Genomic DNA, 15,852 nt, shown 5'->3' on the forward strand with positions numbered 1-15,852 from the left:
TGCCTTGTTACTCCACAGTTTATCAAAGGCCTTCTTGTTGATTATGGATTGGCTTGCTCCCCTAACCAGTTCCATGGATAGTGGAATACTGATAAGTTTGAATTTTTTCATTATCGGAGGGCTTTTGGTGGTGAAGATGTGTTCCCCATGCACTTACTTCTCATCCTCCAGCTGAGTTGCCTCTACTGCTCGTTCAGTGTGGTCCGCACTGGATCCGTCGCTCTCTGCTGATTGTGCCCCATTGTCCAACAGCGACGACACACATTGTGCTCAAAACGACATTGATGGGCTCTGCGACTGCCCCGTAGCAGCAGTATGGCGTTAATGGATTCACATTAGCATTCCACAGCTGGCTTTGAGTCACCCTAGCCCTTTCGTGTACAATCCTGCCTGCTGAAGGCATTATTTTATGCACAGTACTTGCCGCTTACCTCGATTGTGTGAAGATATCTGCTTCGTGTTGTCGCTCTTGGATATGAAGGTCTGGGCTATCATGATGGCCTTGCTCAGTTCCAGGGATTTGGCAGACAGCAGCTTGCGAAGGATGCCTTCGTGGCAAATTCCAAGTATGAAAAAACCCGCAACATTTCACCCAAGGATCCTGCAAATTCGCACTGCCCCAGAAGGCGTTGAAGCTCGACGATTAAACTCAACACGGTGCGGCCAACGGAGCGATCGTGCGTGTAAAATCCATACCTGCCCATCAGGATGCTCTCCTTGGGCTTGACGTGATCCTTAGCAAGCGTGCATAGCTATGTGTACGATTTATCCGTTAGTTTGGCAGGTGCATGCCAGTTCTTACGGAGGCCATATACCAATGACCCACATATGGTGAGGAGAATCGCCCTGCGCTTGATCCCTGTTTCAGGCGTGACCTATTTGTTGCCAGAAAGTACTGGTCGAGGCGCTCAACGAAGGCGTCCCAATCATCATCCTCACTAAATCTCAAAAGAATACCAACGGCAGTGATTTCCGCGTGAAAGTTCGTGGTTGTAACTCGTCGCCAGTTGTTATGTTTGGAATATATCCACGAGGCTGTGTTGTAGATTTAAACCAGTGCGACTTTGGTCTGTTTAATATAACCCCAAAGTGAGGCAGCAACGTGGTGGACTGCCTTTTAATGCCTGGTTAATGCCAGGTTACACACACATGGCTCATATGTCTTCCACATGTGTGCCCTCTGGTGGCAAGCCTTACACACAAGTAAGGTTCACATACATAACATAATCCCCCACTACCAAGCTTCTCGGGGGTTACCATTCACCACAAACATAACTGGACATTCATCATTTTAGGCAGCCCTCAAAATTCGCGGAAGAGTTGCTTCCACTCTAAAAGTGAGTTCTTTGGTGACTGAGCAGTCCAATAAGGGAATTACAGTCTCTGTCACAGGTCGGACAGTCATTCGTTGAAGTTATAGTAGGTAGTGAGTCTGGTTCGCCACACGTTCCTTCCACTGCCTCCGCTTGCTTGCTGCTTGCACTCGGCGACGAGACTCGGGTTGCTCAGCGCCCTCCCGGATGCTCTCCCTTCAATTGGGGTGGTCTTTAGCCAGGGAATACCAGGTTTCGGTGGAGAAGTTGCATTTTATCAAGAGGCTTGATGGGTGTCGTTGAAATGATTTCTATGCCCAACTGTGCTTCGCTTGCCGTGTAGGATTTCCGAGCAGAGCGCTTGCTTTGGGATTCTTTCATCACGCATGTGAAAATGAGGCCTGCTGAATGGAGCTGGTTGAGTGTGGTCAGTGCTTAGATGCTGGGGATGTCGGCCTGATCACGGACACTCATGTTGGTGCGTCTGTCCTGGGCCATTTGAAGGATCTTGCTGGCACATCGTTGGTGGTATTTCTCCAGAGATTTGTGCCGTAAAATATAACTATTCACAGTGGCAGAAGCTATTCCAGGAGGATAAAGTGGAGCATGAATGCCGGCATGGAATGCTTGGGCTAATGGCCTGTCGCTATGTCGTTGATAATGATGCAGAAAGCTGCAAACTGCAGGAAGAAACTAATGCCCTGATCAGGTGGGCAGAACAGTGGCAAATAGAAACATAGAAACAGAAAATAGGTGCAGGAGTAGGACATTCGGCCCATCGAGATTGCACCGCCATTCAATGAGTTCATGGCTGAACATGCAACTTCAGTACCCCACTCCAGCTTTCTCGCCATACCCGTTGTTTCCCCGAGTAGTAAGTTACAACATCTAACTCCTTTTTGAATATATTTAGTGAATTGGCCTCAACAACATTATGTGGTAGAGAATTCCGCAGGTTCACTACTCTCTGGGTGAAGACGTTTCTCCTCATCTCGGTCCAAAATGGCTTACCCCTTACCCTTAGCCTGTGAACCCTGGTTCTGGACATCCCCAACATTGGGAACATTCATCCTGCATCTAACCTATCGAAAGCCGTCAGAATTATAAACTTTTCTGTGCGATCCCCTCTCATTCTTCTGAATTCCAGTGAATACAAGCCCCGTTGATGCGAGAGGTCGCGATGCGGAGCGGCAGCGTCCCAGGATTACAAAAGGCCAGCGTGTGTCGGCGAGGCCCAGTGGAAGGTCGAGATGTGGACCGGCAGTGTCCCAGGCCTACAAAAGGCCAGCCTGAGTCGGGGAGGCCCAGCGGGAGGTCGAGAGGCGGAGCTGCCGAGTCCGAGGCCGACAAAAGGCCAGCGTGAGTCGTAGAGCCTCAGCGGGAGGTCCAGAGGTGGAGCGGCAGCGTCCCAGGCCTACAAAAGGCGTGCTTGTGCATCTGCAGCGGGGCGAGAAAACAAAAAAGGAGTAGAAAGTAATCAAAAGTTGATTAGTAGTAGCTTATCTTTTTCTTTTTATATCTGTAAATAACCTGTTAACATTGTTGTCGCCAAATTAATTCATCTCAGGGATAATTCATGGCAGGAGATCTCGGACATGTGCTATACTCCTCCTGTACTATGTGGGATCTGAGGCACACATCCTTTCTACCTGACAACTACATCTGTGGAAATGTATCCGCGTCCAGCTCCTGACGGGCCACGTTGCAGAATTGGAGCTGAAGGTGGATTCACTCTGGAGCATCCACGATGCTGAGAATGACGTGATTAGCACGTGTAGCGAGTTTGTCTTACTGCAGGGAAAGGGTCCACAAGCAGATTGGGAATGAAGGACCAACAGGAAGAGCAGTTTAAGGAAGATAGTGCAGTGGTGTACTGCGGTCATCTCCCTGCAAAACAGATACACTGCTTTGAGTACTGTTGAGGGGGATGACTCATCAGGGGTGGGCAACAACAGCCAAGTTCATGGCACCGTGGCTGGCTCTGCTGCACAGGAGGGCAGGAAAAAGTGTGGGAGAGTGAAAGTGATAGGGGGTTCAATTTTAAGGGGAATAGACAGGCGTTTCTGCGGCCGCAAAAGAGACTCCAGGATGGTATGTTTCCTCCCTGGTGCAAGGATCAAGAATGGCTCGTAGCGGGTGTAGGACATTCTAAAAAGGGAGGGTGAACAGATCGTTATCATGGTGCAAATTGGTCCAAAACATATAGGTAAAAAACGGGATGAGGTGCTACGAGACATATTTAAGGAGCTAGAAGCTAAATCAAAATGTAGGCCCACAAAATTAGTAATCTCAGGATTGCTACCAGTGCCACGTGCTAGTCAGCGTAGGAATCGCAGGATAGCTGAGATGAATACGTGGCTTGAGCAGTGGTGCAGGAGGGAGGGATTCAAATTCCTGGGGCATTGGAACCGTTTCTGGTGGAGGTGGGACCAGTACAAACCGGACGGTCTGCATCGAGGCAGTACAGGAACCAATGTCCTCGCAGGAATGTTTGCTAGTGCTCTTGGGGATGAGTTGAACTAATAATGGCAGGGGAATGGGAACCTATGCAGGGAGACGGAGGGAAACAAAATGGTGACTGAAGCAACAGACAGAAAGGCGATGAGTAAAAGTGGAGGGCAGAGAAACACAAGGCAAAAGACAAAAAGGGCCACGTTGCAGCAAAATTCTAAAGTGTCAAAGTGTGTTAAAAAGGCAAGCCTTATAGCTCTGTGCCTCAATGCGACGAGTATTCGGAATGAGGTGGACGAATTACCTGTGCAGATAGCAGTTAACGGATACGATGTGGTTGGCACCATGGAGAAATCGCTCCAGGATGACAAAGGCTGGGATGTCAACATCCAAGGGCAATCAGCATTGAGGAAGGATAAACGGAAAGGAAAAGGAGGCACGGTGGTGTTGCTGGTTAAAGAGGAAATAATGCAATTGTGAGGAAAGACATTAGCTTGGATGATGTGCAATCTATATGGGTAGAGCTGCAGAATAACAAAGGGCAAAAAACGTTAGTGGGAGTTGTGTACAGACGTCCAAACAGTAGTAGTGATGTTGGGGAGGGCATCAAACATGAAATTAGGGGTGCGTGCAATAAAGGTGCAGCAGTTCTAATGGGTGACATTAATATGCACATAGATTGGGTTAACCAAACTGGAAGCAATACGGTGGAGGAGGTTTTCCTGGAGTGCATAAGGGATGGTTTTTTACACCAATATGTCGAGGAACCAAATGGGGGGGAGGCCATCTTACGCTGGGTGTTGTGTAATGAGAGAGGATTAATTAGCAATCTCGTTGTGCGGGAGAGTGACCATAATATGGTGGTATTCTGCGTTAGGATGGAGAATGAAACAGTTAATTCAGAGAACATGGTCCAAAATTTAAAGAAGGGTAACTTTGAAGGTATGAGGCGTGAATTGGCTAGGATAGATTGGCGAATGATACTGAAGGGATTGGCTGTGGATGGGCAATGGCAGACATTTTGAGATCGCATGGATGAACTACAACAATTGTACATTCCTGTCTGGCGTAAAAATAAAAAAGAGAAGGTGGCTCAACCGTGGCTATCAAGGGAAATCAGGGATAGTATTAAAGCCAAGGAAGTGGCTTACAAATTGGCCAGAAATACCAGCGAACCCGGGGACTTGGAGCAATTTAGAACTCAGCAGAGGAAGACAAAGGGTTTGATTAGGGCAGGAAAAATGGAGTACGAGAGGGAGCTTGAAGGGAACCTTAAGACGGATTGCAAATTTTCTGTAGATATGTAAAGAGAAAAAGGTTAGTAAAGACAAACGTAGGTCCCCTGCAGTCAGAATCAGTGGAAGTCATAACGGGGAACAAAGAAATAACGGACCAATTGAACAAGTGCTTTGTTTCGGTTTTCACTGAGGAGGACACAAACAACCTTCCGGATATAAAAGGGGTCGGAGCGTCTAGTAAGGAGGAGGAACTGAGGGAAATCCTTATTAGTCGAGAATTGAGTTGGGGAAATTGATGGGATTGAAGGCCGATTAATCCCCAGGTCCTGATGGGCTGCATCCCAGAGTACTTAAGGAGGTGGCCTTGGAAATAGTGGATGCATTGACAGTCATTGTCCAACATTTCATTGACTCTGGATCAGTTCTTATGGAGTGGAGTGTAGCCAATGTAACCCCACTTTTTAAAAAAGGAGGGAGATAGAAAACAGGGAATTATAGACCGGTCAGCCTGACATCGGTACTGGATAAAATGATGGAATCAATTATTAAGTTTGTCATAGCAGTGCATTTGGAAAGAGGTGATATGATAGGTCCAAGTCAGCATGGATTTGTGAAAGGGAAATCATGCTTGACAAATCTTCTGGAATTTTTTGAGGATGTTTTCAGTAGAGTGGGCATGGGAGATCCAGTTGATGTCGTATATTTGGACTTTCAGTAGGCTTTCGACAAGGTCCCACAGAAGAGATTAATGTGCAAAGTTAAAGCACATGGGATTGGGGGTAGTGTGCTGACAATGGATTGAGAACTGGTTGTCAGACAGGAAGCAAAGAGTAGGAATAAATGGTGACTTTTCAAAATGGCAGGCAGTGACTAGTGGGGTACCGCAGGACTCTGTGCTGGAGCCCCAACTGTTTACACTGTACATTAATGATTTAGACAAGAGGATTAAATGTATTATCTCCAGATTTGCGGGTGATACTAAGTTGGGTGGCAGTGTCAGCTGCGAGGAAGATGCTATGAGGCTGCAGAGCGACTTGGATAGGTTAGGTGAGTGCGCAAATGCATGGCAGATGAAGTATAATGTGGATAATTGTGAGGTTATCCACTTTGGTTGTAAAACAGAGAGAGAGATTATTATCTGAATGGTGACAGATTAGGAAAAGGGGAGGTGCAACGAGACCTGGGTGTCATGGTGCATCAGTCATTGAAGGTTGGCATGCAGATAGAGCAGGCGGTTAATAAAGCAAATGGCATGTTGGCCTTCATAGCGAGGGGATTTGAGTACATGGGCAGGGAGGTGTTGCTACAGTTGTACAGGGCCTTGGTGAGGCCACACCTGGAGTATTGCGTACTGTTCTGGTCTCCTAACCTGAGGAAGGACATTCTTGTTATTGAGGGAGTGCAGCGAAGGTTCACCAGATTGATTCCCGGGATGGCGGGACTGACCTATCAAGAAAGACGGGATCAACTGGGCTTGTATTCACTGGAGTTCAGAAGAATGAGAGGGGACCTCATAGAAATGGTTTAAAATTCTGACGGGGTTAGACAGGTTCGATGCAGGAAGAATGTTCCCAATGTTGGGGAAGTCCAGAACCAGGGGACACAGATGGAGGATAAGGGGGGAGCCATTTAGGACCGAGATAAGGAGGAATTTCTTCACCCAGAGAGTGGTGAACCTGTGGAATTCTCTACCACAGAAAGTTGTTGAGGCCAATTCACTAAATATATTCAAAAAGGAGTTAGATGAAGTCCTTACTACTAGGGGAATCAACGGGTATGGTGAGAAAGCAGGAATGGGGTACTGAAGTTGCATGTTCAGCCATGAACTCATTGAATGGCGGTGCAGGCTAGAAGGGCCGAATGGTCGACTCCTGCACCTATTTTCTCTGTTTCTATGTTTCTATAAGAGAGGACTGATTAGCAATCTCATTGTGCGTGGCACCATGAGGAAGAGTGACCATAATATGGTGGAATTTTACATTAGGATGAAGAAGGAAACAGTTAATTCATAGACCATGGTCCAGAACATAAAGATGGGTAACTTCGAAGGCATGAGTCGTGAATTGGCTAGGATAGATTGGAGAATGATACTTCAGGGGTTCACAGTGGATGGGCAATGGCAGACATTTAGAGACCGCGCGTATGAACTCCAACAATTGTACATCCCTGTCTAGCATTAACAATAATAAAGGGAAGGTGGCTCAACCGTGGCTATTAATGGAAATCAAGGATAGTATTAAAGCCAAGTAAGTGGCATAAAAATTGCCCGAAATATCAGCGTACCCGGGAACTGGGAGAAATTTAGAACTCAGCAGAGGCGGACAAAGGATTTGATTAGGGATGGAAAAATAGAGTACTAGAAGAAGCTTGCAGGCAACATTGACATGTACTGCAACAGCTCCTATAGATATGTGAAGTGAAAAAGGTTCATAAAGACAAACGTAGGTCCCCAGCAGTCAGAATCAGGGGAAGTCATAACTGGTAACAAAGAAATGGCAGACCAATTGAACAAGTACTTTGATTCTGTATTCACAAAGGAGGACACAAAAACCTTCCGGATCTAAAAAGTGTCAGAGGGTCTGGTAAAAAGGAGGAACTGAGGGAAATCCTTATTAGTCAGGAAATTGAGTTGGGGAAATTGATGTGATTGAATGCTGATAAATCCCCAGGGCGTGATGGTCTGCATCCCAGAGTACTTAAAGAGGTGGCCTTGAAAATAACGGATACATTGACAGTCATTTTCCAACATTCCATAGACTCTGGATCAGTTTCTATCGAGTGCCAAAGTAACCGCACTTTTAAAAAAATGAGGAAGAGAGAAAACAGGGATTTTGTTGATCGGTCAGCCTGACATCGGTCGTCGGTAAAATGAAGAAATCAATTATTATGGGTTTCACAGCAGCGCATTTGGAAATAGGTGACATGATAGGTCCAAGTCAGCATGGATTTGTGAAAGGGAAATCATGCTTGACAAATCTTCTGGAATTTTTTGAGGATGTTTCCAGTAGAGTGGATAAGGGGGATCCAGTTGATGTATTATATTTGGCCTTTCAAAAGGCTTTCGACAAGATCCCACACAAGAGATTAATGTTCAAAAGTTGAAGCACTTGGGACTGGGAGTAGTGTGCTGACGTGGATTGAGAACTGGTTAGCGTAAAGGAAGCAAAGAGTAGGATTAAATGGGTACTTTTCAGTCTGGCAGGCAGTGACTCGTGGGGTACCACAAGTTTCTGTGCTGGGGCCACAGATGATTACGTTGTGCATTAATGATTTAGACGAGGATATTAAATGTAGTATCTCCAAGTTTGCGGATAACAGTAAGTTGGGTGGCAGTGTGAGCAGCGAGGAGGATGCTATGAGGCTGCAGAGTGACTTGGATAGTATAGGTGAGTGGAAAAAGGCCTGGCTGATGAATTATAATGTGGATAAATGTGAGCTTATCCACTTTGTTTGTAAAAACAGAGAGACAGACTATTATCTGAATGGTGACAGATTAGGAAAATGGGAGGTGCAACGAGACCTGGGTGCATCAGTCACTGAAAGTTGGCATGCAGGTCGAGCAGGCAGTTAAGAAGGCAAATGGCATGTTGGCCTTCATCGCGAGGGGATTTGAGTACAGGGGCAGGGAGGTGTTACGAAAGTTGTCCAGGGCCTTGCTGAGTCCGCACCTGGACTATTGTGCACAGTTTCGGACTCCTAACTTGAGGAAGGACATTCTTACTATTGAGGGAGTGCAGCAAAGGTTCACCAGACCGATGGCCGGGATGGCGGGATTTACATATCAGAAAATAATTCAATTCGGATAATTGTGAGGTAATGTATTTGAGGAGGTCTAACAAGGCAAGGCAATAAACATTAATTGGTACGATGCTGAAATATGTAGGGGAAAAAAGGGACTGCGGAGTGCAGGTCCACAAATTCCTGAACGGAGCAGGCCAGGTAGATCATGTGGTTCAGAAGGCATGTTGAATATTTCACTATATTTCTCGCGGCATTGAATACAAGAGCAAGGAGGTTATACTTGAACTGAATAAAACAGTTGGAGTACAGTGTTCATAATGTTGCCTGGACTGGAGAATTTTGCTTTAAGGAAAGATTGGAAACCCTGTTCTGTTTGCTGTGGAACAGCGGACGCTGAGGCGAGACCTTATTTAGGTGTATAAAATTATCAGAGACCAAAAAAGAGTGGGTAGGAAGGACTTGTTTCCCTTGGCAGAGTGGTTAACAACCACGGGAAATATATTTAATGTTATTGGGGAAGTTCAGCTGTTGCGATAAGCTATGAGTTTGTCGTGGGAGTCTGGAACACGCTGCCTGATTGCCTGGTAGCGGCAGGAACGCTCATTAAATTTAAAAATACTTGCATCAGCATTTAAAATTGCAGTAACCCACAGAGCGCACATCGAGCTGGAAAGTGGGATTCAGGCTGGGAAGGTCTTGGTCGGCCGGCACCTGCACGAAGGGCTGAAATGTCCTCCTTCCATGCTGTAATTTTTTGTATTTCCTACATGACAATAGTGACCACAATTTAGATGTACTTAATTTGCTGCGAACTGCTTTGGGAAATCCTGAGGTGATAGTCGAAGTCGAAATGAAAGTTTTATTTCTTTCACAGCGTCTGAAAAAAGTGCATATTAATAAGGCGGGCGAGCTCTATTTTTGGAGCCTGATGCGAACCATGCCAAAGTAGCGGGTTTTATTCACGTACTGGCTATTTATTTTATTCTTCGTGGTAAGGTGACAGTATTTTATAGTAGCTTAAACATTTCGTCAAACATCTCACACGGGACCTTGCAATACATTGAAGCAATGCTGCAAAACATTAGTTCTGCAGCGAGCTCATGGACCTACGGCGTGTTTGCAGCATTTAATGGACATTTGCTTATCATCTGCGGCTTTACTACGTCTCATATTTCAATCACAGAATGGCTCACTGCCGGTGATTGTTCTGCAGTGGAAAATATCAAACAGCAATAAATACAATACCGGTGTGTAATCCCTCATTCTCACCATTACGCTGCTCTGAACTGCAGCGAGCGCGTGGCCATTTGGCTAAGGCGTCTCGCTTTGGTGCACACCCTAATGTTATCTGAAAATTGCAGATTTGAGGCTTGTGCTGGTGCTTTTGTAAAATGTTGTTCAACTTTAAAAACCAAACCATGTTCACACTCATTAGCTGAAGATGATTTCCTTGCAGGGCTCTTTATTGAAAGGCATTTTTTAATTCTGTTTCCTGTGTATATTTCTCACTGATGTTTGCAAATAGTTTCCAACAAACCAACCATCACTAATTAATGCCTGTAAATTAATAGTGTTGACAATTCGAACATCAACTCCGCATCAATCAGTGTAATAGCAAGCAGTGGAGAGAAGTCTGATCAGATTCCATTGATCAAATCAAAGAGTGAAATATTTCGTTTTGAATAGCTGAGAGCAGGGTTCGAACCAGCGTGGGGAAACCCCATTAGATTTCAAATCCAACGCCTTAACCACTCGCCCATCGCAGTTACACGATGGATTTGTTATAACAGTCGAAAGATCGCTGCGAAATATAAGACAAATAGACTTTTAGTCAACGTAATATCAGGCATTCAAAAATTGTGGGTTTGAGTCCCAACAGAGACGGATTTTAGGTCAGGATTTGACGTTTCCTGGGCCGCACAATCAAATTTGCAGCAAATCAATACTTCAGAGGTGTGAAACTGCGGCCCCTGCACATGCTGTTATACAAAGGCTCCACGTATCCTCTGAATTCTCTGGGCGCACTGGGTCATTTGCACAGTACAGGAGCAAGACATCGAGCCTCTGACAGGCTGATTCCATTAACCGCTCAAAAACTTGCAAAGGACACGTGGACGAACAGTGGAACTCTGTTCTGTCGCGCGCAGCTGCTGCATAGATGACGAGAATGGATTGCCAAACCCACGAACCTGTTGCACAGAAAGAGGAGGAGGCATCAACCACTCGAGCCTATTATATAGGATCAGGGGGACGACATTCCGTCCCTGAACGTGATGCACAGTGTAATATATTTATGCGTGAGTTATCTGACACCAGAGTGCGCCACTGTCGGATGTCATTTAGGCAATACAAGAAGTCGGATCTTGTTCTTAACCGAAGTAGGAATCAAAGAGACCGGGTAACCACACGAGGCAGTTTATCAAAAAGGACTCTTGTGTTATTACACACAAGGACAGGAGCAGTTATTCCGAACCTCTAGGACATTGAACAGGTGGAGGCAATTAATAGTGACATGATGGTTCAGTCACCGGACCAGAGGGTTGCCATTCCTGACCTCCAACTGTTGCCCAGGAACAGGTGGAGTCATTCAACCCTTCGAGCACATTACACAGGCGGTCAATCATAGTGGTATGATTTTTATTATAGTGAACTAGTATTCCAGAGGCAGGAAATTACAGCCCACCGTTAGAGTAGGTTAAATTTAATTCAATTAAATAAATCTGGAAATTAAAATGTATCAATAATGGTGACCATTATCGTAACAAACCCATCTGATTCACGAATCTCCTTCAGGGAAGGGGATCTGCCGATCTTACCAGTCTGGGCCTATATGTGACTCCAGACCAATAGCAACGTGGTTGACTCTTAACTGCCATCTGAAATGTCGAAGCGAGCCATTCAGCTGCATATGGTTGCTCACCAACACATTAATAATGAAATTAGTTGTGGGCAACAAATGCTGCCCTTGCTAGCGATGACCACATGCTTGAATTAATCAAATAGAACACTGGGACGTCTAGATTGTTAAACAGAAGCAATAAGACACTCAAGCCAGGTCACAATGCTGAGTGGATCAACTAGAATGCATAGCTAGCTGGCTTCAATACATAAAGCAGAGAGTTGGGTTAAAAGGGAGCTTTACATAGTGGCAGAAGGTGGATAGTGGTGTTCCACAAGGATCGGTGATGGGACCACTGTTGTTCACAAGTGATATTGACAACTTGACCGAGAAAGCGAAAACATAATATTTTAATTTGCAAGTGACATCTAATTAGGCGGGTCGTCAAAAGTGAGGAGGACTACAACACATTAGAGGAGATCATTAATAAACTTGCAGATTGGGCATATCATTGGTTTTTGAATGTCAAACCATATAAAAAATGAGGTGTTAAATTATGTTAGGAAGAATAGGGAGGTCACTTATTATTGGAGGATACCCTCTGGGTGGCGTAGAAGATCAAACGGAAGGCGAATACACAAAACTCTAAAAGTTAAGACACAGATTAGCCAGGTTATAAAAAAGCCAAACCAAAGAGCACGTATAGTACAGAATGTAGCGAATTTATGCTAAACCTGTATTTAACCTTTGTTAGACCACACAGGTTAATGTGCACATTTCCATTTGCTATTTTTTAAAAAGCATATAGAGGCATTGTAGAGGATGCAGAGAAGATTTACAAGGATGAAAACAGAACAGCCAGTGTACACATATCAGCAAAGGAAGAACAGGCTAGATCTCTTTTCGATTGGAAAACGGAGGCTGAGGCGTTATCCAGGTTTGGTGCTCTGTTTACAAGGTAACGGTAGATGGGGTATATGCTTGGACATAAGTTTACAGATTGTACAATTCAGCTGCTGCTGTTGTCCTACAGCACTTCAAGGATGCCCAGCGTTGAGCTGCTCCACCTGTTCAGAATCTATCCGATTTAGCACGGTGGTGGTGCCAGAAAATACGAAGCAGAGTGTCCTCCGTGTGAAGACAGGACTTAGTATCCACAAGGTGTTTCCAGTATTCGCTGCTACAATATTGCCATGGACAGTTGCATCTGCGACAGACAGTTTGGTGAGCAGAAATTCAAGTAGGTTTTGTAATATCGGAGCGGCAGTTGTTAGGGAGCACAGCACTGTCGGAGTTGCTGACGTTCGGTTGAGATTTTAAACCGAGACCTGTCTGCCCTCCGAGCTGGACGTAAAATATCCCATGCTCGCTATTCAGAAATAGAGCAGGAGAGTTCACCCCGGTGTCCTGGAACCAACTTTCATCCTACAAACAACATCTAGTCACTATTTAATCGTGGGTTCTTGCAGGTGCATATCTGCTTTTGCATTTCCTACATTAGTGACCAGACTGTAAAACTACTTATCTGGCTGTGCACCGCTTCGGAATGTCCTGAGATGAATGTCCCTGCAAAAATGCTCGTGTTTTTTTATCGTTTAAATAAAAATACACAATAGCAAGGCCGGTTGAATCAAATGGTTAAGCATGGCGCTGTTAACGCGAATGCTGCGCTTTATATCCTCGTAAGGGACATCTTTTTTTTGTGTGGGGGAGGGCTAGGGTTACGAGCATCTTAGCTTTGTTATTTTAGAGCAGCTTAAAATATTTAGGAACGAAACTGACAAGGAACTGCAATACATTCAAGCAATGCTGCAAAATCTTGGTTCTGCCAAGAGCTCATTGAACTGAGGAGAGTTTCCAGCATTTAATGAACAATTCGATAATCTCCGAGAATTTGGGACTTCTCGTATTTCAATCAGTTAATGGCCCACTGCCGCTGATTGGTTTGCGGTGCTAAGTATGGAACTGAAATAAATGCAATTCCGGTGTGTAATCCCTCATTCACGGCATTCGTCTGCTGTGCACTGCAGGAACAGCGTGGCTGAATGGATAAGATGTCTGACTTCGGTATAAACACTGATGTTATTAGAAAATTGCAGGTTTGAGTACTGCTGAATCCTGTTCAGCTGAATATGACTTCATTCTAAAAATTGCAGGGTTTTTTATTAAAATGCATTTTTAATGCTGTTTGCTGTGTATATTTCTCACTGATCTTTGCAACGTTAACAACAAACCTACAATCGCTAATTGATGGCAGTATTTATTCGTGTTTCCAATTAGAAAAATAGGTTTGCGTCAATGATTGCAGTAAAGGGCAGTTGAGGGAATTATGTTCAGTTTCGGCGTCAGTCATCTCGCCAGCGAGCTGATTAAAGCAAATAAAATGTTCGCTGTAGAATCGCTGTGAGCAGGGCTCGAAACTGCGCAGGGAAACCCCATTTGATTTCAAGTCCAACGCCTTAACCACTCGGCAATCGCAGCTATGCACGTTAATTATTTATTAATCTACTGGTCGGTGGAAAATTTAAGACAATTGCGGCATGCTTGCCCTGTTGCATTTCCCAGTCGATGTGAAAACTAAATCGTAGAATCATTGAATTTCACAGCACAGCAGGAATCATTTCGGCCAGAACTGGAAGGATTTACTTTCGTGAAAATCTAAACAGACTGGGGAGCTTTTCTCTGTAAAAGCCAAGGCAGATATTGTCTCTAATGTAATGGAGGGATGTGATAGCGCCGACGTGCAGAAAATATTTCCTATTATACAGGAGTTCAGAATTAGAGATCATAAATATAAGACAGACACCGATGACTTCAGTCTGCAATTCAAGAGTAACTTCTTTCCCAAAGAGTGATTAGAATGTGGACGGTGCAACAACGTTCTATAGTTGAGGCGAATACAACAGAGGCATTAAAGAGAGAGCTACGTCAGCACATGAGTGAGAAAGTAATAGAAGGATATGCTGATAGGATGAGTTGGAGTAGGATTGAAGTGATCCGGGTCTGGGGACCTATCTCCTTTCAAATCGACTCAAACCCTGAATGCTTCCTCAGTCACTATGTTTATTTCTTCCATAAAATCACATTCCTCTTCGATAGCAGTATCTGCATTGCCCCTTTCCTTTGTGAAAACAGATGATCAGTATTAATTTAGAAATTACCAAAATCTTGCGCCTCCACACAAAGATTACCCCCATGGACACGAAGAGGTCCTATCCTGTCTTTAATTATCATCTTACTCTTAATATATTTACAGAACATCTGTGGGTTTTCCTTAATTTTACGAGCCAAGAATATTAATGCACTCTCTTAGCATTCCTAACATCATTTTTAATTGTGTCTCTTAACTGTCTTTATTCCGCCAAGGGTTCATTAGTATTTAGCCAGTGGTATATGAAAAAGCGTCCCTTTTTTTCTTAATCCTCCCCTGTAAGTCCTGAGCCATTCAGGGGGCTCTCGACATATTTTACCAATCTTTTACTTTATGCGCACATGCTTGGACTTAGCCTTCACGATCTCCTCCCTTGAATGCCTCCCACTGTTCCGAAAATGATCTACCTACAAGTAGCTGTTTCCTGTCCACTGCGGCCAAATCATTTCTCAACTTAGCAAAATTAGCTTTTCCCCAATTTGGGACTTTTATTAAAGCAGTTCATTTTCCTCAGCGACAGATAACATGAGTCTGACTGCATTATAGTCACCGGCAGCCAAGTGTTCTCCCACTGATACCCTTTCAACCTGCCCAGCTTCATTTCTCCCAGAAAAATCCAAAACCGCCACATCTCGTCTTGGGCTTGTTACATAGTGACGAAAAGAAGTTCAGTTGAATACATTTTAAGAATTCTGCACTCTTTCCCCTTCACACTATATATGTCCAAATATTTGGATAGTTAAAATCCCTACTATTACTACCCTATGGTTTATGCACCGCAGCCATTTGTCGACATATTTTATCCACAATCTCCATCCCGCAGTTTGGGTGTCTATAATACATTCGCAGCAGTGTGAACACTACTTTTCTATTTTTCAATTAGACTCATATGACCACATTTGATGATCCCTCTCACATATCTTGTATTCTATTCCTCAGCAAAATGAGGAAAGCATTCCGTGTGCCTTCTGAACGAACTTTTCGGCCTGTTCGGCTACATTCACGGATTTGTGAACATGCATTCAAAGTTCCCTTTGTTCTAATGCATTTGTCATTGTTCTGCCATTTAACGTGCGATCCTTGGCCTGGTTCGCCCTACACAAATGCATTACCTCACGA

At 44.5% G+C, this 15,852-nt stretch overlaps 1 non-coding gene across 1 annotated transcript; it reads right to left on the bottom strand.

Annotated features, from left to right (window-relative positions):
- Positions 1-13,981: 13,981 nt before the first annotated feature.
- trnas-uga (transfer RNA serine (anticodon UGA)) lies at positions 13,982-14,063 on the bottom strand. Its single transcript has one exon. It is a non-coding gene; the product is annotated as a tRNA-Ser (tRNA).
- Between the last annotated feature and the right edge of the window lie 1,789 nt (positions 14,064-15,852).

Source organism: Pristiophorus japonicus, chromosome 28, assembly GCF_044704955.1.
Source record: "Pristiophorus japonicus isolate sPriJap1 chromosome 28, sPriJap1.hap1, whole genome shotgun sequence".
In the NCBI taxonomy this organism is placed as follows: Eukaryota; Metazoa; Chordata; class Chondrichthyes; family Pristiophoridae; genus Pristiophorus; species Pristiophorus japonicus.